General features: G+C 38.9%; 1 long non-coding RNA gene across 1 annotated transcript in view; it reads left to right on the top strand.

Moving 5' to 3' along the window:
- The first annotated feature begins 3,871 nt into the window (after positions 1-3,871).
- The window catches only part of LOC142600763 (uncharacterized), a 48,508-nt gene continuing 28,563 nt past the window's right edge, over positions 3,872-23,816 (top strand). Inside the window, exons 1-4 of the long non-coding RNA XR_012834324.1 lie at positions 3,872-3,978; positions 14,826-14,933; positions 18,017-18,081; positions 20,771-20,868. This is a non-coding gene — a long non-coding RNA (uncharacterized LOC142600763). The remainder of the gene's footprint in view (positions 3,979-14,825; positions 14,934-18,016; positions 18,082-20,770; positions 20,869-23,816) is intronic.

The following is a 23,816-nucleotide window of genomic DNA, read 5'->3' on the forward strand; positions in this document are numbered from 1 at the left end:
TCTTTTATGGTATCTATGCTATCTAGCCACTTACTGTCCTGGTTGCCTCTCTACCTGATCTAAGAGCATAGACTTTCAAAGTTGATTGTCTTGCTTCTGGCAGATGAGCCCAAAAAACTGACACTTCCCTCTCATTACTGCGGTTCTTTTGCATTATCTCTTCTACTTAATGCGTTACCTTTGGTTCAATTCAATTTTGTTTAAATTACACTTTACTAAAATTGTAAGTCAGACGTTCTGCTTTGGCCTCACTCCTGCACTATTGACATCAGCAGGAGAAGCAGCATTAGGTCAATGCTTATCACTCTTCATAGATTTTTATGGCCAAAAAAGGTCATTGTGATCATCTCTTCTGACCTGCTGTATAATATTAGCCCATAGTATCTCACTAAGTAACTTGTACATCAAAGCTCCTACCCTGTTAGAGTCAATGGGTATTCTGTCACTCCCCTTAAAGAAAGCATGTTCAAGCCTCAAGAGTAATTTTGATTTTAAGAATGAATGACAAAGAAACTCTCCTATGTTTTGCAGAACTAGTTTACTTGTTTCTAGAAATCCTACTCTAGAAATCTTGCTTAAACAACTTTGCTTAACCTGAAGACTCCAGATAAATTAAGCTCACATGAAAACATTTTCTGGTCATGTGAATTCATTTCATTGCACCAAAGCTCTATCTAAATCCGAGGAATTTTAGCGCAACATATATATTAATGAACATTTTTTTAGGTAGGTGCTTTTGATTAAGCCTTCTTGTAACAGAAATAAGTTCGAAGTGTTAAGAGTATACAATCATTTCTGAATGTAGAAGTAGTGGGCATTACAACCATAACAGTGTATAAGATGCAGAGTTTTTAAAGAACAGTAGTGTCTTTTGTTACTTAGAACATGTAGTTGGATAAGAAGGTGCCAGGTGCAGAAGTTGAGTCCTGAGGCCTGGTAAAGGGCTTGTAAATGTTTATATTTGCAAACTGCATTAGCTGGTCAAACAAAAGACATTAGTTCCTCTCAGAAACAAGAAGTCGTAGGTGGTAGATTTTTACCCATATCCTGGCTACACAAAAAAGGATGGTTTGCTAGTAATGTTTGTAACTCCTTATACAGTCATTTATACTGACATTTCAGCTACCTTGTAAGGCAGACACATGAGTAGCTGCAATCAAAATTCTTCCTTAGAATAATTAAGAACCAGAATGTGTGGTGGACGGTAACTTTTTCTATATTTTAGAGGCCAGACTGGAGAGTTATTTGGAAAAAAAGAAACTTACATTCTGTACTTGCATTTCTTTTTATTTCTTCCACACAAATATTTCAGGGGAGTCTCATTTCAAGCATTGCATTTTAGAAGGAAAATTCACAGAAAGATGCAGAGTTTATTGTTCAGACCTTCAGTTTGGAGGTAACTGAATTGATTACATATTTTCAGCTGGGAATCAACTTTAGGCTGCCAGTTTGGTATATTGCTTACTGGAGGAGTTAGTACTATCTTCTTTGATCCAACAGCTGACTACCTGGCAAGCTCATGGAGAAAATAGTAGACCCTTGTTTAGCCCCTACCTCTGCCTAAAGTGCCTGATCCTACAGAAAATTGCCATAATCATGAGGGTTTGAGGATTTATTCCTCTCAGTCTTTAATGCTGGTATCAATTCAGTTTGTTCAAATAACCAGACATTCGTTGCTATGCACCTCTCCCACCTCCCATGTGACTTTCAGAACAGGGAATCAATTTTCCTCCCAAACTCGGGGCAATGTTTAAATCCAGCTCACCCAAGAAGTGGTGGGTCTTTGTTCAAATCCTTCTGTGAACCAAGCAGGCAGCAGAAATATATTGGATTCTCCATCTTTAGTGCCTAGTCACTACGCTAGAAGTTCTTCATACATTAGATATACAATTCTTCCATTATCATTAAGATAGGGAGATGAAAAAAGGAAGGTGCTGGGCCTGGTAGTAGCTGTTGTGAAAAGCACCTCAGCTGGCTTTCTCTGGTGATTGCTTTATTTCTATAGAGAAAATAACTTCAACAAGCAGACTGAGAGCTTCCTCCATGCCTTCCCTTCCTTTCATGTCCAACCCATCAGCAGACAGTGTGGTCCCTGGGCAGGAGCAGGGAATGTGATTTTGAGGTCCCTCAGGCAGGAAATGAAGCTGAAGCCAGATTTCCTGCAATGCTGGTGAGCTATGGGTTAAAACACAGTAAAATTCATTTTGGGAAGGGAAAAAATGAAACAAAAATGCATTTTGTGTGGTTTGATTTTTATTAGCCAAGCTAAGGCATCTGCTAATCACCTGGTCTTACTCCTAAGTCTACAGTAGACTGCCTGGGTCAGAGTTTGCAGTGGTGCATCCTTCCTGACACTGCAGGAAGTCTCTCAGAGTACATACTTTCTCTGAAGATTTATCAGTAAACCTGCTATTAGAATCAGGGTTCCTTGTTTGTCTAGACTCTTAATTTTCATCACTATAATAAGTAATTTTGTTTAAAATAAATAAGCCTGCTTTCCCTTTCTATTTGTACTATGCAAAATGAAATCGATTCAGGGTATCACCTGTATATGCTTAAACATACTTTAAACTGCTGTGACTTTTAAATTTTGTGATTAAATGTAATTGTGATTGATTACCTGCTGCCAGTCTCACCTGACTTCTAGAACTCTCATAGAAATTAAAGCTTTCATCTCAACAAGAATTACCAGTTAAAATAATTTGTAATAAGCAACACTTTCCCCTTATGTATATTCAGTAATTCTAAGAGGACATTTTATTGAATGCACTTGATGCATAACTGTAATGGAAAAAAGAAAGGCAGAGCCTACTAAATTTTCAGCTCTGGGAGGAGATGGATTCAGTCCCACTGTATGTTGTTTAATATACAACTCATTCCATTCAGTGTAATAACAAAAATGTTCTCTTCCAGTGAGAACTATTTTCTTGTTGACTTCGAAAAAAGTGTAGACTTTCCTAGTTCATTAAAAATAAATGTCAAAGCAAGATTATATATAAATGTGTTTATAGCTGATTACTTCATTTTCTCATAAAATCATATGTACAGTTTTAAACCACCTATGTCATTGGTGTCATGTACAATCACAATTCTAATGACATATGACAGATTTTCCCTCTTCCCCCCTCCTCTTGGCCCTAGGCGAAAAGTCTTGATTAATTCCTACTGCTATGAGGGGAAGAAAGAGGGGGAGATCATTGCACCTGGGGGCAAGCGTTGGCAGCTGTACTTCAAGGATTATTTCATCTTTAGGGAAGACAGAGTTTACTCCAGTTTCCCTAAGCCCACTTCATAGCCATTGCAAATGTAGAGAAGAAGTTCACCTTTCATTATTTAAAAAATAATTACTTTAATCCCTTTGGCAGGGTTCTTATTAATAGATGTGGGACCTAAACTTAAAAAATAATCTCTTTATACATGTAGGTACTATAGCAGTACTGGAAAATAAACCCTATATTTAGCTGATGCCTCCAGCTTCTATTCTGCTAAACAGCCAGAGGGACCTGTGTTCTGTCATGATTGCTGAGCCTGTAGTAGTTAAATGGGACATGGAGCCCTTTGAAAATCTAACTCTGGACTTGTGCATGCAGATCCTGAAAATCTGGATCATTCTTAATCTAAGCAACATGCTTCTACTCCTGACTGGAACAAGCAAGGTTGTTCCCATCATGTTCAGTCTTGCTCTACACTGAAGTCACTGTTGGATCAAAGAGATGCCTCTCAAATGACCAGAGTTCCTGAATTAGTACTTTGGCTCATGTATCAAGACTTGAAGGTCCATAATTTTCACTGTGCTTTAGAAAAAAAGGGATAGTATCCAAATAATTAACATCATTGTCTTTCTTTTCTTCTCTCCACTTCTTTTTCCTAGGTGCACACCCTGTATAAATGGTGCATTGGTCTTTCAAACTAATGGATGCTTTATTGGTGACATCTCCAAACTCTGCCCCATATACACAGTATGCTTGAAGAGGTAAGGTAAGACCTTCTTTTTCCTATAAAACCATCTTAAAACTTTGTTTCTGAGCCATGTCTTTGTTTTGTTTTGCTTTATGTTGTTTACAGACTTTAACATTCACTCTAACCAGTACAAGACTGTGAGGGTAAACACATTTACAGTATAATTTTTTTAATCTTTCTGCATCTGAGGAGAAGATCTGTTTATATAAATTTCTTTTTTATGAAAAGTTTTAAAAATGTTTTAACTTATACTAATCCAGGCAAGGTTAGGAGCTTCCATGGAAAGAAACACACACGCTAAAAGGGTACTTGGAGCACCAGAATATTTGCCTTAACACAGACAGGCAGTAACTCACATTATATGTCTAAACAAGATTGGAAGAACATGGGTTTTGTGCAGTTGGGTATAATGAGTGCTATGTGGTTCTTCCTCTCCAAACTCCATTTCAAAGCAGAGGTGCAAAAAGGAAACAGAGAATACACTTCTTATGATGCATTGGCTAGTAAGTACATCTGGGCTGGTTTACAGGACTCATAATTTCCTGATGATACAAGACTCTTGAGCAACAGGGATGTACAGGAAGATGTGGCTTTCATGGACCACTCCATGGTTTGAACATTTGGTGTACTTTAAAACAAAGGAGGTACTCAGAACAGATAAGTGTTGTGGAATTTGCCGTCAAAATTAGTTGAAGTCTCTGTATAGACTTTTCAGGACCTGTGACTCTGTGTCATGGGACGAAGGGCACATGAAAAGGGGAGGGAGTATTGATCTTAACTGCTTCTTTCCCTCCCGCTCCCTCAGATGGGGTACAGTGGAGTCAAAATAGGCTGTACACTTTGCTGAAAACACTGAGTGCCTACATACATGGAGATGTGATAAGTATCTCTAAAAAGGAATAAAAGCAGTCTAGACATGGTGGTATGTAAGAGAAATACAAACTGAAAGAAGAAGAGAAGTTGTTCCCATACAACAGGAAGGAAGTGAAAGTGCCAGGCCTAATTTTACTTTTAGACAATTCTGCTGATCTTCTGTGCCAGGGCACACTTTAAAAAATCTAACAAAGTTCAGCTTCTGAAGGATATTTCAAATTATAGACACCAGCTTGTCTTGACTGCTAATTTTTTTTAGTTTACTGTGCTTTGTCTTGGAAATCTTGCCTTGTTTCTCTCTGTGGAACTCCAGTTCTTTTGGAAACTTGAGGATATTTGAAATGTGTGTGTAGTGTCTAAGATTTACCATTATGCAATTACAAAACTGAGGCATAAAGAGGTGAAGATCACCTCAGACAGAACTAACTGTGACAGTTTTTTTTTTCACTTTGGAGGGGTAAGGGGATTTTCATGGTGAGCTTTGGTTATAAAACTTGCTTTGGATAAAGTATTTTCTTTTTAATTCAGTTAACAGATTTATTTACCACCCCCCACCCCCCACCCCCCCAAAAAAAAAACAAACCACAAACAAAAAAAACACCAAAAACTTTGTAAGCAGAGAATGAGAAACTAGTTCATCTGGTTTCGCCTCTTGCATATCTGAAACTACTTTATTTCCCTCAGTAACTTGATTTAGAGTAAAATCTACCTTGTGTTTGGTTATAACTATCACAGCATCCAGCCTTGATTTGAAGCAATCAGGAGATGGATAATCCACCATTTCCTTTGGTAGTTTGTTCCAACAGTTAATCATTCTCACTGTGGCTTATTTCCAATTGGAATTTGTCTGACTTCAGCTTTTAGCCATTGGTTCTTGTTATTTCTTTCTGTATTAGATTAAAGAGGCCTTTACTACCTTGTATTTTCTTCCTGTGAAGGCACTTATGTACTGTAATCAAACCACCTCTCAATTTTCTTTTTGATAAGCTAAATGGAAGGATCTCTGTAAGTCTTCCACTGTAAAACAATTCCTTCAGGCCTCAAATAAGTTTTGTGGCTTTTTATCTCACCCTCTCCAATTTTTCAATATGCTTTTTAGAAAGTGGACACAAGCTATGTGTGCAATATCTCTGTCTCATCCTCTAGAGATATGGTCCTAGTTGCCCTCATGTCACTTCTGTTTATTCACCCAACAATTAGATTAACTTTTTTCCACAGAATCAAAACAGCTCATTGAGTTGTGTGCTCACCATACCATTTGTACCCTTTTCAGAATAACTCCTTAAAAAAACGTAGTCCCACATTTCTGTTTGCTACATATCTCACTTGGAATTGGCTGTATTACAAGCTGGACCCAGAATGCCAATGGATTCAGGTCATTCATTCTACAGGGAAGCCAGCCTTCTCCTCACTTACTGTTTTGCCAGACTTTTTGCTATCCCCAAATTTTAACCACAGAAATATTTCCACAAATATGTGACTCTTCAAAGCAGTGCAAGGACCAGACACTTGGCCAATTCCTCATGCTCTGAATATGAACTTTGATTAAGGCGTTTGGCCAAATGCTGCATTAGATTTCCTCAGAAGAGAAAGTTTGGTTCCCTACAGAAAGTAATATGTACAACTAAATATAATTTCTTCCTTTAGTTAAATTTGTGAGGCCAGTAAATATTGCTAGTTATATTTTTTCCGATAGTGACATAGCATTAGATATCTTTCAGTTTCCCATACTCCTTCTGTATTCTCTGTCAGCTTTCATTGAATTCTTACATATGATCAAGTCTACCAACTTCAAAACTTCTTTTTGCAAGTAGTACTTCATGTCCTTCTGACTTACTAATGTAGTACTTCCTAATGCATCAGGCTTATGTGACACAAACATTTTATATTGATGTTTATGTAAACAGCACCAATATTCATCATTAAAATTCAAAATTGTGTCACTATCAGCTAATGATAATGCCACTCCTCTGCTAGGATTTCTTTCCAGTGAACTTTTAAGGATTCATTCTCACTAGTTTTTGCTTGTTCACCATTTCATCCAAGCCTTAGTCCCCCGTATCTTTATTTTATATATTAAAGTCTATATTCTCTTAATACTTTACATTGTTCTCTTATGTTTTTCCTCTATTTTGCCACTGTTAGTACCCTGTTGTAGTAGATGATTTCACTCTGCTATTAAAATCAGATGGGCTTTTCCCATACTGATGGCCGTGGAAGCTGGGAGATTTTTGGCCTTCTAATAAAGCCTGTTCTTCAAATTTTGTTCACATTTTTTCTACCTATATTTCAAATCCCCTTTTTTCCTGGCAATGTTAATCTTAGCTCTAGGAGAGAAAACACACATCACTATGCAGTGCTCTCACCTCTCACTACCATGTTAAAAGAAAACTACAAACCCCTGAAGGTAGTTTTACTCCTTCTTCATCAGTAGGTCTTACAAGTAGATCAAGAGGGATAAACTACTGACTCTGGTCTTTGCAGACACTATGCTGACTCACTGTCATTGCTTTATGTGCTCTTCTTTCTACTTTCACAAACCCACCTTTTACTTGGGTTTTCTCCCCATTACGTTACCCAGTCAACAATAATTGAGGTATAACGTCTTCTGCACAGGAGCACTTCCTCTAGATTACTGGCCAGCTGGGAAGGGATCAGTGACCTGAGCTGCAGATGTGGTCTGTAAGCCCCAGCTGGTCATTAAAATGGAGGAAATGTGCTGTGTTGAGTTCATTATTACTAGAATAAAATAATTTTAAAATCTTTTAAGTGTACCTTTAAAAGAGAAGGTTTCTATTTTCTTTCATGGTTCTGCACATGTGACACTGCAGGCTTTGCTCAAAATGTTTTGTAGTATTAATGGTCAATGCAATGGCCAAACAGACTAGGCCACTCCAACCCTGCCAGGTTTTTTAGTTATATGTCTTTGAGTTAGACACTTCCGTCACTGCAATGACAAAATCCATCCTTTTTCTAATGATCTTTGTTGACTTGCCATGTGGCCAATAATGTCATTTTTTCTTATATCCTTCATATGAGGGGCAAGGAAGCTTTCTATACATTTATTTTTTCTGGAACTAATTGTTTGGTTTAAAAGAAAGCGTGCTCGCTCACAGTTGATGGCTAGTGCTTCTTCTACTTTTGTCCACTGCAATTCCCTGTCAGGCAGGTAGACATGCTTCTTTGTCTGAACATTTGAAAATTAAAAATCAAATTTACAAAAGCCTTTATTTATTTTTTCTCCAAAGCTGCATTTGCAGAAATTGTCATAGGAGCCCCAGTGCAAGTCAATTGGATTTAGATGTATTAGTAACTAGCTCAGATTTGGGATAGCTTTCATACCTTTATATTTTCAAGCATTTACTGTCCTGAAAGATTTGTGGACTTCTGCTGACTGAGAACCCACTCCATGCCTATCTGCCTCTTTTATACCTGAAGCCTCTCGCTTGTGTTTCTATATACTGAAAGAGTAAGAGACTTTTTTTGCGATGCAAAAAGTATATTTATATTTTGAAAACAAAAGTCCTCTGATTTTGCCACTGGCCAATGATGGAAAATGTCACCTTTGGACAAGAGCTTTCAGTCCATTAGGAGAGTGTGTTTTCAGAAGGAGACTCAGGATGAGAATATCAAGTGACAGGGTGTTTGCTGGAGCAGACTCATAAACTGTTGAATTCATCAGCTGCATGATGGTGGTACCATCTCAGACTGAAATCTCAAAGAGTAAGTGTTGGGAAGAACTGTTTTTTCTTTCATTTCTGAAGGGAGATGGTAACAATTTCCACAACTCTCTTTGCATTGCCAAATAAACCTGAGAAATCACTGTATCGTAGATATTCAGTTAAATAGAAATAAGAATAATCACAGCCCATGTAATTTTTTATGTCACATGGGCTTATGTTTGGCCTAGTTAGTGCAAAAAGTCTATGCTCAGAAATGTGAACCATATGGAGCATGATACTTTTGTCTCTACAAAAATTAGTTCTGACATCTAACATGGGTTTGTTTTCTAAATCTAACCAGCCTGAACATCCCAGCTTAAATGTTGCATATGATTTGGTTTATAGAAACCCAGTAATATAATTAGAAATGGGCTCAAATCAGAATGATAGAATTGAATATTGCATACCACAAACTTTGGAGAAGTTTGGATCTGGATTTAAACTTTTCACCTTGTACCCAAGTCTCACTAAACTGTAGTATATCCAACTTCATTTTATGGGTACAAATTTGCCCTTGTAAAACTCACACTCTCATTCTATCACATACTTAATTTACAGTGGAAATCTGATCACAGTCACCTCTAATTATCTGATTTGCAGCACTACTTATTGCACACAACTTATTTGCAGCACAGCTTATTACTGAAGGGCACAAGTAGGCTGTAAACCTTACAGATGCAAAATATATAGAGCAGCATTCGGAAACATGCTAGGATTTGGGCTTTGGGAAAACCCTCAGACTAGTCCGAAGTTTCACATAGCTTGTTCAATGTCAAAAACTTTTTTTTTTTTTTTTTTTTTTAATTTAAACCAACATTTACTTCAAGGCAGACTTAAATGAAAAGCATATTTTTCTCACTGTAGGAAATGCTGAATTAGACACCAAGCATGGAATTCTCTCCAGAAAATGGACTGGCACAGGTGGCTGGCTTTTGGACAGGAAGATGCATCCAAAGCTTGCTGTATTTTGACCTAAACCATCTCAACATTGCAGTGCTTCTGGCTTTGTTCAATAATTTTTTTCAGTGTCCTTACTTTCAGAGCAGCATTTGACAACTGTGCTTACCAGGTGCAAATGAGGACAGAGTAAGTTCTACTGTTTTGTTCTTACTGGGAAGCTCTCTGGTCACCCCTCCACCCCCCTGCTTTTTTCTTACCTCTCTCCCCCTCTCTCTTCCCCACATTTGAATTCCTCTGTGCTCAGCTTTTTCTTTATTGTTGCTTTGTATTGTGACTGGATTTCCACACACACACACCCCCTCTCTCCAGTTGCACTTAACTGGAACATTAAGTAATCCTGAAGTTCTGCTATGAATTCTGAACCACTCCAAGTTTTAAGCTAATACAAAAATGAAACAAACAAGTTTGTTTCTTCTCAGCCAGGGGACGTGATTTTTTTTTAATAGTTTCTCAGGAGTGTATAGTACCATATCTCCAATTTGAAGGAATCTTTTTAACTCATGACTCCTCACTAAATGCGCTACACAGAAAACATGCTGAACTTCTGCACTTCAGTGGTCTTGGGCTAAAGTTAGATTTTAAAATTAGAAGAAATAAAAGGCTTGATCCTCATTCATGGGAGACAAGGAAAAGATCAGGCTTTGTGCTGGTTTGGACAAAAACTTTTGAGACCCTGAAGAAATAAAAAAATATAAATCCCACAGAGGTCCAAAATAGGACAGGGATTCTTTTTTTTTCTTTTTTTTTCTTTTTTTTTTTCTTTTTTTTTTTTTTTTTACCAGGGTGATGTGTGCATGTGTGTTCTTGTGATAAAGCTGTGAAGTTTTTGGCTGCCCTTTTCTGGCTTCTGTTGTTTTCTAGGGGCTCAGTGGGATAGATAGTTTGTGCTGTGACAGGACATGCCAACAAATTGCATCACTTCTGCCTCGGTGGCCGAGGACAATGACATGCCATATGCCCATGGCAAGAAATGAATGGGGCTCATTTACACTGGCACTGGGTGCCTTCAGCCCTGTCAGTCTTCAGAGGCTATCCATGGCAAATTGGAAAGTAGCACTGGAGTAGCAGCAGCATGAAGAGATGCAGCTGAAAAGCTTCCAGCATTCATAACTTTATGAACAACATGCAGCTTTGAAAAGCAAAAAAAATCCATGTGACATGCTAGATGCACTTATCCCATCCCTTTGCAATTTAACCTTTCATTCTCAGAAAGCAAGCAAATCACTACTTGTTTCTCCATGTGTATTTTTTGCATGCCACAAAAAAAAATAGAAATTAAAAAACAAAAAATCTTTGAGTAAATTCCAGCTGCAAGGAGAAAACAAAAACACAGTGGGTGTCATGCTTCATGCATTCAAAATAGTTTCTCTGCTCAAACAGACTGCCACAAAGATTTGCCCCAAAGTTGACCCCATTGCCTCTAGTTTGCACTCCAGCAACAACAAAACTCATATTTGACCCCTGACCTTCCTGGCAACACATCATTTGTTTCCATGTGTTGAAGCAAAGAATGATGGGTGATGATTAAAGAGCAATGGGTCTGTTGGTCTGAGACACTAATGAGGATGAAATGAGAAGGTCAGCGATCATCCTCACATGGCAAACTAGGACATGGAGCTAATCTGTTGTTAATTGTCCTTTACATTTGTTTTAAGGGCAGTGGCACAGATAGGTGGCAGTCATATGTCTCCCTTCTTTATAATCTCTATAATTAGCACATGGAATGGAGTTAGGCTTGCCTAAAGAAGCCTGAAATGTGCTTTGCAAGTGGGTTATTTTATTTTCCATTTCCAGTTTGCACGAATCCAGAGTTGGCCAGAAGTGACGGACTGGCAAGTGTGGAGACAGAAATTGCCCCTTTTTGTCCCTTTCACATAGGTGTCAGTCTGTAAGCTGCGTGGCACACACTTCCTTCTCCTTGTCTTCCCACCAGTGGATCTCTGCCTAAATGTGCTGGGGCTGCTCCTGGGGCTGATAGGCTGCTTGGATTTCTGTGCATCTTCACTTCTTCACCTCTCTCATGAGCAAGTTGGCTCGGTACTATTTATCTCAAAGTTACCTAGGTCTGATGCAAGAGCATCTGGTCTTCCCACACTGACCGTCCTGTAACTTCTGTGCCCCATCAGCCTCAGCTGACATTAAACTAAGAACGCAAAGGAGAATATCCTGCTCTCTGAACTCACCGCAAAGGCACAAGCCTCTCTTGTAAAATCTCAGCAGCCACAAGTTAACAGGGAATCCTAATTAAATAAGGTGTTGCTTCATCTTCAGGCTGCTGGTATTTTTTGGCAGAACTGGCTCTAAAGATGTTGGATACAAACACTTTTCTATTACAAATCCATCTGATACATTCCAGTGAAAAAGGGAAGCTAATGGCTCCTGTCTCCTGTTTTGCTGATTCTTTCAGCAGAAAAGAAGCCTTTAGGTACACGTTTTACATTTTTTGATGCTCAGTACACAATTCCTCCTTCATTTCATCAGCTGCTAACCGCTCCTGATACACAGCAGCCCTATATATTATAACTTGTTTTGTCAGCTCTGCTGAGAGAACATGCATTCCCACTTTCACAGTGGTGTTATTTTGGTAGGATTTCTTATTTTTATTTTTTAGCTGTATTCTCCCCATGCACGACTAATGGGTGTGTTCAGCCTCTCAGAGGGAAACAAATCTGCTAGCCAAATGGCAATCAGCTGGTGAGCTAAAGCCTGAGAGCTTTAAAGTATTTGTCTAGTGAAGAGTTTACTGCAGTGCTAATCATAACACACTCATTAATTACTCATTTGGATTAAGCAGAAGGGTCAGAGGAGCCATCTTGACAATCCATGCCTATCAGTGCCCTTTTCCTGCCAATTAGTACAGAGGCAATTTCAATGGCTGCAGCCTCTGCTTTTACACCTCCAGCACCACCTGCCTTCGCCCTTTATCCTGTATAGCACATTAGCCACGACTGACAGCCAGCACATGGGCTTCAGTTTCAATGCGGCACCTTGTCAGGTACAAGCAAAAAATGGATTACAGGCTAAAGAATCTGGGCTAGGAACCAGGAAAACACTAGTCTCCACTTCCTTCTCTGGGGTTTCTGAATGAGGGTCTTGAAGTGGATGTTTTCCATCAGCCTTTGGTACAATGAGAATGGCCATTGTAGTGATGTGATTTGTGGTCATCAAGGCTAAACAAAAGCAGAATCCGAGATGAAAGGAGATGAACAGCTGTTCTGCTGCTATAGCACACATGGGAGAGGAAGGGTAAGAACACTGGCGGGGTGAAATGGGGGATTTCACGTCAGTTGATTAGGTGTGTAAGTTGCAAAGCAAACGGCATACCTATCCTTGCCCTTTCCAGACCAAAAAGTGCATGATTATAGGTGGCGACACATTTCAGCATTGGAAGCTATCACAAAAGCTTCTGTTCAGGCACCTCTTACAGCCCTGTATCAGGAAGTTCAGCTCTCAGCTCTGTCTGGTGTTTCCAGAGTGGCTCTACTGGTTGCAGTAAAATTATCCTGGATTAGCGCCAATGCAACTGTTCTCCTTTTTTTCACATAAATTCTCCTTTGTGATCAAAACTTTCAGATCTGTTCACAGACTGGATGAGTTCATATCATTAGGAGAAAATAACTGGAATTTTAGGGACTCCTGATCCACCCCTTCTGCACTACTGCAATACGTACTCTGTTCTTCAGCAATTTCTGGTTTCCCTTTGAAATATATATGTTCTCAAGCCATCTCGATACTTCATTTAAAAATGTATACAAAATTAAACTATTGACAGCAGATATCCCAACCTAACCATAAATATTCTGAGACATATTCTCTGTTAGTGTGTTGGCTTCTTGATCTTCCCAGCAAGCTGGTGGGCTGCCTTTGCCTCTAGCCGGGACAGCAAATCCAGGTAACTGCATACTGAACTTCTGCCCCAACCATTTTTTAATTTACAGGCATTGCTCAGTTCTCATGTAACTATCTCCCAGTTTGGATGGAAACCATGATGTATCAGATGCAGCTGCTAGCAAATGTTGCCAGTTTAATGGCACTTACATTATTTCAAACTTCCTTCTTTAACCACTGAAGAATATCCTCTTTTTATACATTCCTTCAAAGTCTTATGTGTTCTCCAAGTTTGGGTAGAGATTAATGTGAGAATTCAGGATGTAAAGGAAAGGACCATATTTTACCAGTTCTGTCTGGAGGAACCAGTGGGTTTCCATGTATAACAGAGGTGGAGAAATATGATCAGGACCAAAATAAGCCTGTGTATATGTATTTCTTTGCATGCTTTGATTAATCTCCTCTGCTTGCTCTCATGCTTTTCCCTCCTGTTTTCCAAACCTTGACCTGCGCAGGTTTTAGTCATTTAAAAGCCCATCTCGTTCTTTTTGTTATATGTCAACAACTCAGTCACCTGAAATATCTGAGCAAATGAATCCCAGGGTTAAACACCAGGGCACTGGCCTGAAGGCATTCCTTTTGAGGTATCCTTGGCTTAGGATTTTTCACCTCTTGGTTCCTTCTCCTTGGTTCATAAAAGTCTAATTGTTTTAAAAGAAAGTTTCCCTCAGAAAGTGGAGAAGTAACTGGGTGGTAAAATCACAGCGTAAATACAAAAGCCAGTGAAATTCCTTTGAGATGGGCTCCAAGGTTGTTGGCTTACCTTATTTTCCAGGAGGACTGGTGGAGTTTTGTAAATGTACTGAGTGATTGTTTTACTACTGTTAACTAAAACTTTGATTTTAAGCTTCAAACACCTCCTTCTTGGACACAAATAAAATCTCAGTTAAAAAGCTGAAAAGCCAGATCATCATGTTTTAGAAGCAAATATACTAGCAGAAAACTACTTGCTACTGCTGTGCATTTGTTACATACACACTTACAGTTCCTTGAGGGGTTTGCAGTAGCACTCTGTCGGTGCCTCTTCCTTCAGTGAAAAGAAAGAATGCCAGGCTACTTAGAGGACTCAGCTAAAATTTGAATAACTGGGATTAAACCACAAAGTAAAGAATTTGAAAAGCTAATGATTCAAGAACTGCAAGCAGTAAATTAGTATATTTTGCAAACTAATAACTTGCCTGTGTCTTTTTCAAGTAAAGAGAGGGAGACTTTTCTCTAGTAAATCACTTTCTGAGAACCCTTTGCTCATATCTGCATCTACCATACTTGCTGCATCCCTTCAAAGTAGTGCTTCCACTTGAACATGTACAAAAAGTACAAGTCACAGAGAGAAAGCATTGCCCACTCTGTAGAAACTTTTGATAAAGGTAAATCATATGCATATGCCAATCTCATGAACTCTCCCTCTGTTTTAATCAACAGAATACCACATTCAAAATGAAGCTACACCTGTTCTGTGCCACACATCTCAGAGGAAATTATGGTTTAACTTCTGTAACTAGAAGCAGAGACATGTCAGAGGCACATTGAGTAATCTGCTTGTTTTATTTGACATAAATCAATTCTATCCTTTAAAAAAATCACACTGCAAAATACCACTTTTGCACCTTTATCTGACAAACAGCAGAGTCACAAACTGTTATGCCTTTTTATCAGGAAACTGAAAGAGGAACAGAATTTGCATCTCTCTGGATGTTATCCTAAAAATACTTTCCTTAAATTCAGTAGATGTTTATTAAATATTTCTACTAATCAGCCTAAACATTTTTGCAAGACGTTGGCAATTAGTTCACTTAGCAGAAGCTGGAATTCACAGGAATCAGGAATTTTAATGACAGCATGCCCTAGTGTGCTTGATATGCTGGTAAAGGTAACTTTATCCAGTATGTTCAATTGAGTTGTGATCTTCCCTGCCACTGCAAAAGAATTCCTTAAAGATACAAATTTATATTTTTGTTTGCTGCGTTTTGTGACCTGGATGAATTTCTGTTACTAGAAAGGGGCAGTGACTTGCACATCTGAAGCAGGGTGAAGTAGGGCTTATAGGTCCTAGATACTCAGCCACTGCCAACCCAGGAGACTTCTGGACTCACAAGGTGCTTAGAGAGCTCCTCACCTGCCTGGAGTTCAAGTACTGGCCCAGGTGATGACAACCTGCGCATCTTGGTGCCTGGCTTGCACCTTAAGTCCAAGCAGTCATTTCACAATGTACAAAAGTGGTCCCAGGAGTGTAGCCCTTTCCTAGAAGAAAACACTTGACCGTGACTTTCTTCTTTCTCTCAGACTCAGTGAATTATTCGCTGTGTAGTCGCATAGCACTCATGGGAAAGATATTCCTTTTAACTCTTCTATAAACTATTTAACCTTGACGAGGTGAAAGATGTGTTTTTTAAGCTTCTCAAGCTTTGGTGGGACTCAAACTTGTCTCTATCCTATCCTAGGTGAGAGGTTCTAACCACAAGCACATGACATATGTCATATGTCAGAGTATGTAACTGAGATGACACTTCAATGAAACAGTAGAAAGGGAAATGCATAAGTAGGGAAATACTTGTGAAAGAGGAAGAGAATTGCCCTTTTTTCCCCCCATCTGCTGCTCACCCAACTATTAATAAACAATTGTGGTTTTAAACAAAACTATTTAAAAAGAACATTGCATTTCATTTTAAGTTTTTTAAAGGATCAGTTACACATGGAAGTGAAAATGATGCTGCCACCACACTTCCATCAATACCACACTGTAAAAGAATTACCTTGTTCTATACAAGCAGCAGATGTAGACAACTACCTCTAATTAAAGGTTCTGGGCTGCAGACCACAGGAAGGAAAAAAGGGGCTTCCACCCAAGTTAGGTCTCTGTTTGCCAGGAAGGACTGTTTAAGACATACCTTCTTCAGCAGCATTTCATGTTGGCTGGCTCTAGGAAGCTCTGTCCTCAGTGTATGGATTTTTTTTAACAATTTATCTGAGACAGTTACTATTCTGATGTATTGTATAGGTAGCCCAAGTATCTAGGAACCTATTACTACTAGTGAAAATAGACATCCCTTGAATCATTCCAGAGATAATAACTGATTACCAGAAATAAGTAATTAAGAATAACAGCTTCACTTACTCAATAAAATGTAACCAATTAAAAATACCTCACCAGTATCATTGTCACATGTCACTGGTGTTTTGGATTCTCTCTTGGTTGTCTTTGTGTAAAACAGTTGCTTACAGACATGATTCCATGATTAGCATTATGAGATAAAATGAAAGTCAGTCTCTCACACCGATACTGCCAGTGTTCAATGAACACAGGTATCCACAGGTCTTGAGTTATGGGCCATGAAGGAATTCACCCGAGGAAGGGCAAGAAGAGCACTAACAGCCCAACTCTTCTGCATTTTTTAGTCTCACTGCACTGGCTCACAACACTCTACCAGTCTAATTGGTATGAAGCCCCAGCCCTAGCTCCCTACTTTTGGCAGTGCCAAGCTCTGACTCCTTGGGTGCCTGTGGGAACCTCATTTTGTGGGAGCAGATTCCAGACTTATTGCCACAGACCAAACTTGTGCCAATAGTAGCTGATGTGAACACAGGGTAAATTTGACCCATTATAACTAGATTGACCTCACGTGAATACCTCATTCAAGTAACTCAAGAAAAGCTATTCAGCACTTTAAAGGCCAGAGGTTTAATCCCCTTAAGTCGCTCTGGATAAATGTACATGGCTAAAAAAGTTTACGTACCTGACCTAGAACAGATGGTGGGTATCAATAGTATACAGACTTTCTAGAAACTTCATATTTTTACACAGATGTGCATGTGCATTTTCACTTTTTTAGATGCTAGATGCCTACCTAATACATATAGACCAGGATATGTTTGAGGGAGAAAAAGACAAGGCACTGGTCTGTTTTAACTTCTTTGTCTAAACATTAAGCTTGTATTGAAGCCATTTAGCAAGACCTTTCAGCTTAATAAGGCTGCTGACTTTCAGTGTCAATAACTCAATAACAGGCAGGAGTGTATAGCTAAAAATGCATCATCTGTTTTTGCAGGCAGACAGGGAGTGGGCATCAATGAATTGCATTTTCAGGCGCTTAACTTTAGAGCACTTAACTGTCCAGTCCCAAAAACACCACTGAAGCCTCCTCTGGAGACTTGATATCCTCTTCCAATCAGTCCTTAAAAGCTAGCTGAAATGAGTTGCTTTAAAATTATGGGTGAAAATTGCCTATTCTGTGCATTCAGCAAGATACAGAAGTGCAAGACTGATAATAACATCATTTTTTTGAAAGATTTTTAAAGGCAGTTAGTGCAGAGTGCTTATATTTTCCTGTGGTAGGTGTCCCATGCATATGGGTGGTGGGAGATATATAGAGAGAAGCACGAGCAGACTCTAGAATAAGTAAATATCTGACCTGCACCTAAAAAATAACTCTAAATACAGGCTTAAATTTTAGGAAGCAAAACTGTAAGAGCAATTTCATTCTCTTAAAATTCATATATGAAATTTAGTGTTCAGACACAAGAAGTATGACCTCTCCCTCTTGTCCCCTTTCTTTGCTGCACGTTGGGTAACTAGCTGTACACTGCTCTCTTATTTTCCCCTGCTTTCTTTGCAGAGAGGCTGTGAGACCGGCACATCATCCTTCCATCACTGCGCAGAGTCTGGTGTACCATTAATCAGGTCAGCCAATCAGCATGCAGGGATTAGCATAATGTACAGACACACTTAATCAGTTCTACTATACAGTTAATCATGTGTATGCTAATAGTTACGGAGGATTAACCATTTAGGACACTGGCTTTCTGTTCTGATTGGCTGTGTTTCATACCTGTTAACTTTCCCTCTCTTATTTTGTTGGGGTTTTTTTCCCTGTTTATTCCTTATACCCAAAGTTGTGACTGCTGAAAGTGTTTCTGTAAGGCTCCCCATATAATTAAGGATATATTTAAATAACTCAGGGAAAAAACCCAAAATCATGGGCAGATTCAAATGTTGGATTCACAAACTGATCTCAGACTGATAAAAATATTATTTTTTATGGAAAAGAAGTATACATGACTTTGCTTCCTCAGAAAGTGTTCTCGATCTCAAGAGCTATGAATAGAAATTACAGTTTAATCACCAAACTATGTTAATTTCTGAGATTTTGAATTTGTGAACTAACTTTTAACAGCAAAGATCTGAATGTATTATTCATTTTTGGTAATCAAAAGCAAAACACAGCAATAAGACTCTTTGACTATTCACTGGAAGTTAGTAGAGAGAGAACAAGTAGCAGCCAAAAGTAATCCCTCAAGCCACTCTGTAATTGAGTGTTTGCATATAGTCAGGGCTATCAATGTAAGGGCTGAAGGATTCAGTCAGAAGGAAGGGTGGAGTGGTTAGGAGAAGGGGTGGGAGGAGAGGCTGAGTGAGAGGCACAGAAAAAATGAGCCTGCCAGTGGTTAATTGAGCATATAGATTCCTAATGTGTCAGGCACTACCCTCTCAGATGAAGGATGACACTTTTTAGGACGCATCTTCCTTTGTTACCATTTTAAGACTAATGAAGCCTGCAATTCATAAACCTGATGCTGGGCACTTTGCTGCTGGCAGGGCAATCAGTACAGCAGAAGACTATAACTTTGTGTGTAAAGGTTTTAAATATATACTTTTGGGGCATATAGCACAGAATTCTGGTGTAAACAGTTGTGGCTCTGGATAACATTTCTAGAGGGGAAAAATAATTTGCAAATGCAAGAACATATTACCCAGATACCTGTCATGTAGCTAATTTTTAAAATCAGATAGTCTTAAGTGTTTAAGAGAACATGTTTGTATTTTTTTCTTCTTTTTTTTTTTTCTAAGTGAACCAGGCCTGTTTACTTTTATGGTCTCTAAACAGCAAGGCTCCATTATACAAAAGTTGTGGGTTTTTTCCCCCTGCCTTCAGGTCACTTGTTAATGAGCTGAGCACTGGGAGAGGATGGAAGCGATTACAATGGCATACGGGTAGAGAGATTTCCTTTATGTTTCCACAGAATTATGAAAGTGAGCAAAAGAAAGAAGTGATGTTTATCAGCAGTTCATGGAGACACTTTTCTTTGGAGGATGACGAGAGCACCTTAGAACCAGTTGGACAGAATTTGGGTGCCAGTCAGAGGAGCACCGGGACCCACCTCAGCCCCAGCTTGTGTAGTCTCTGACCTCCTTAACCTCTGCAGGGCTTCCTTTATGAGCGTTCCCAGCCAGATGGTCAAGTCATCAAACCTTTATGAGCACAAACTCCTTTTACCACTTCACAGTTTCTTCCAGCCTAAAAGCAGGGAGGGTAGATGTGTGAGGAAAAGAAGCTAAAAGGTGTTAAAGATAAAAACAAGACATAGGAGTGCCTTCTTTCTGGATTAGTAACTTAGTGTGATGTCTATGGTTTTGGTGCTGCCTGCCTCTGTTGATGTTATGAATGTGTTTAAATCTTCCAGTACAAAACACTTAAATGGGAAAGCATAGGATTATTTCCTACTATATGCATTCATTTTATAATACTACTATACAAGCATTTAGGTTTGTTTTTCTTAAAAAAACTTCTTCTCTTTCTGATTATTTAGGAGATTTTTAATCCATTCGGTTTTGGTGGGTTAAAACTGCAAAAGATCACTGCTCTGGTTTTGGAGGGCTGATCTGTAGTGGCAGAGAATGTTACCTGCCTTCATTGGCAATAGGTGATTTAAATTACATGAGGCCTGAGCCCAGCAAAGTGACCTTGTTAACTTTATGAGAACTACACTCCGGTTTCCACCTGCATCCCAGGGAAACAACCTCACTTATGAGGAAGTCAATTTCCAAGCACTCCTCCAGGAGGAAAGTTAACTCAGTCACCGATTCCTGGATTTAAGGGTTACACTTTTCCAATTAGAGAACACACACAGAACAGCAAAATGTGTAAAACTGCAACATTGCCGAGACATGCTATAACCATCCTTTGATGCACAGAGCTAATTTTAGAACCTTTGAAATCAAGTCTTATCACTAGCAGGTAAAGTCAAAAATAGAAGACCCATGAATCTGGGTGAGGTCAGACTCCTTTACAGGTTCAGGTTGATTGGTTTGCAATAAAACCACTGAGATCTGCTAGTTTTTAATGAGCTTTTCTCTGAAGAGGTGAACTTGTATTTTCACTTGGGGTTGTTCCTGAGGGTGTGTTTAGCCTTTCTGTCTCAAACATTCCCTCTAGACCTTGCTGGTTTCCCACATTAAAAATCATCAGGTGAGATGATGTTTATTCGCCAAGGTACAATATATCAGACCTTACACCAAGCCTGCCTTAGTGAGAGAAGGGCAACACTCCTTGGATGGTGCTCATTTTCTGTTCAATTGATTTCACTTGCAGATGATGCAGCCATAATAAATAATTCCAGCAAAGGATCTACCCTCTATTTGTGGAAAGGGATTTTGACTCAAGGCCAGTGAATTTCTTTTGAGGAGAAGGTAAGTAGTATGTACAGTGTAAATTTACTTTGCCACTTTGCTGCAGGAATAGTAGCTGTCTAAAACTGTTTAACAAAGAAAAAAATTCACCTTAACCGTAGACAAGATGTACCTTGTCAAAGTGTTATTTCCAGAAACTAATACTAGTTGTACAGTTTTGGTTCAACTTCTCTTATTGGTTTTTAGATCTGAGGATGTGTAGATGCTGTATGTTTAAATATCTTTTATCTTCTTTTACATTAGGAAGAAGTAAAGGGTCTATTTTTCTGTCTTCCCATGATACCACTAGGAAATACATAGAGCTGCCCTGGCAAGGCAGCTGGGAAATTTAGTCTCTTCACCTTCTTGCAGATTGTTTTATGGGGTTTCTATGAGGATCCATTTTGAATCTGAAACTTGTTTAATATGTAGCAAATACATATTTGCTTATAGGGTTGCCAAGAAGAAGCACAAATCTAGCACAAATAGTATTGATTTTAAAAATATAAGCATCTTATTAGAGTGTATTTTGCAGTGCTCACCAAACTCTAGGCTGGGACCTGGAAGATGCTAAGAAAATCAAACCCAATATAATTTGAGTAAATAGCTTAAAAACTATAAAGTTAATATTGAAACAGTATTTTAACATAGCTTTATAACAGTTAGCTGGATTAAGTTAATGTGTTTGAAAGTTGTATAAATGTTTGTAGAATATCAACATGTCCATGCTTACACTGTAGATGGTTGGCATTGGATACATACTTTCATCTTTTCTTGAGAAATCATCCTCACTTGTCCCCCACCCCCACAACATGTCTTTTTTTTTTTTTTTTTTTAAAGAGGAAAGTAACTCTCCAGACACACATAATGCAATTTTTTTCAAAAACATTAAGCATGGTACTGGCAGAACCTAAGAAATTCAGAGTTAAGTCTAAAACTGTCCTTAACTCACCCCGCTGTGCTTAGGTATTATAGCACATATGGTATGAACCCCCCACTGCTCTGAGGCCCCCTGATTAAGTGCTGCAATACTGTACCTAGACACAATGTGGTGACTTAAGGAGAGAATTTCAGCTTTAACTCTGAATGTCCTGGTTCATGTGAGACTGTTAATGTTATTAGAACATAAAGTGGGTGGTTTAATACCTTATATATGGTGCTTAAAGTCAGCAGCAGCTGCCAGGGACTGGGTTCCTGCACTGGTTTTTGCTGGGGGGAGGGGAAATCAGTTGTTTTCCTTGCAGTAAAAATAGAACACAAGACCTATTTCTAAATGAAAAGAAAGTTTTATTCACTGTGGATGAACTACAAGAAAGTAGTGCAATCAGCAAAACAGAGACAAACTTGGGAGGGTAAAGCTGGATCCTCTAACAGTCTGAGCAGACCCTAATGGCGTTTTTGCTATAGTGAGCAAAGACTGAGCTCGTTTTTTCATCTTTGCATGTTTCTTCTCATTTAATGCTGCTTGTGTGGTATCATCTTAAGAGATATTCCTTGCATTTGGCAAAATCTTGGGGTCTTGCCCTCAGACATTTTATGGATGCTACTTGTGAATGCAGCAACAGTTTGGACAAAGAAATAGGCTACATAAAATAGCCAGTAAAGCCATAAGGATTTATCCACCAAGTTTTTGATAACACAGTTTCTAAGTCTGAAATGTTTACTTGTGCAAACCAAGACCTCGTTTCACAACAGGCTAATTTTACTGACTATTTCCAGAAGAAGGTTCTACTCAGTGCTAGATTATTACTGACCAAATTTCACTAACTGAAGATTTGTAAATAGAGTTGGAGGAGTTTTCCACAGCAAGAAAGCAAACATCAGAGCCTTCTCCTTACTTGGTACATTAGAAAGATTCAAATGTGAATGATTGAAGTAAATAAAGATTCAAATGTGGTATTTCCAGCTTATTGATCAGAGGTGATTCTTAAGAAGTGTTAGGCTGTCAGAAGTGTACAGTTATCCAGAGCGCTTTTCATGCTAAGGCACATGTAAGCAGTATTCCAGAAAAACAAAGAAAGGGGTTGCTAGAACTCTTTTGTCCCTTAGTTTGGATATACGCATTTTTCCTACATCTTGGTCTGTAGGGTGCAGAGGAGCTTACGGAACATAAGCTTAAAGCAAGCAGGACTCAAAACATTTCAGCATGTGATGACCATGTCCTAAGGTCCCTGTATAGAACTGCCTCTGTGTGTGTACATAATTTTTTTCCTCTGTGTCACCTATCCCAAGTGTATCTTCAGATTGTTCACTGATACTTCATTTGCAAACAAAACCTCTGTTGATAGGTGCTTGTTTGCTGGCTGGGGGTGGAGGGAAATGTAGAAATTCAAAGTATTTCCCTTCTATTCTTTCACTACTTCCATAGGCATCTAGGGATAACTCCAAGTTACGCAGATAATCTTCACGCACATCCTCTCAGCGAAAAGTTTTACCTTCTACTGCTTGAAATGTCCCTCCTCATATTTATGTGGAGCATCCATGGGGCATGTTTTCCTGCTGAGGTTTTCTGGCAAATGCAGCAATCCCTGCAGCAGTCTGCACTCACACTTCTGAAGGGCTCTGAATTCATTTGGGGGGGCAGAAGGTCTTTTCCATGCGTGAGAAAGCAATATTAGTTGCAAAAAACTTGAGGCGCCTAGGTAACTGACAGGGGGAAAAAAGTATATTTATGGTCTTCTTATTAAAAAGGTGTTTAAATGCATATTTCTAATAAAATTACAGATTTGTGAGTCACAGAAATGTGCTATAACACAGACACATGCACACTGAGAGTGGCTGGAGAGATCAAAGAGGCTAAGATTAGTTGAGTTTTGCAGATTACACTTAGAAATACAGAATGGAAATATTGAAATAATATATACAAATGCAGAGGAATACGTTGTTCATTTGCCTTGGGAAATACCTGCAGAGAGCAAGAAGTTAGAGGGCTGGGGTGGGGGGATGGGGCAGAGAAAGCTTGAGTTGCA

Source organism: Balearica regulorum, chromosome 2 (genome assembly GCF_011004875.1).
Source record: "Balearica regulorum gibbericeps isolate bBalReg1 chromosome 2, bBalReg1.pri, whole genome shotgun sequence".
Taxonomy (NCBI): Eukaryota; Metazoa; Chordata; class Aves; order Gruiformes; family Gruidae; genus Balearica; species Balearica regulorum.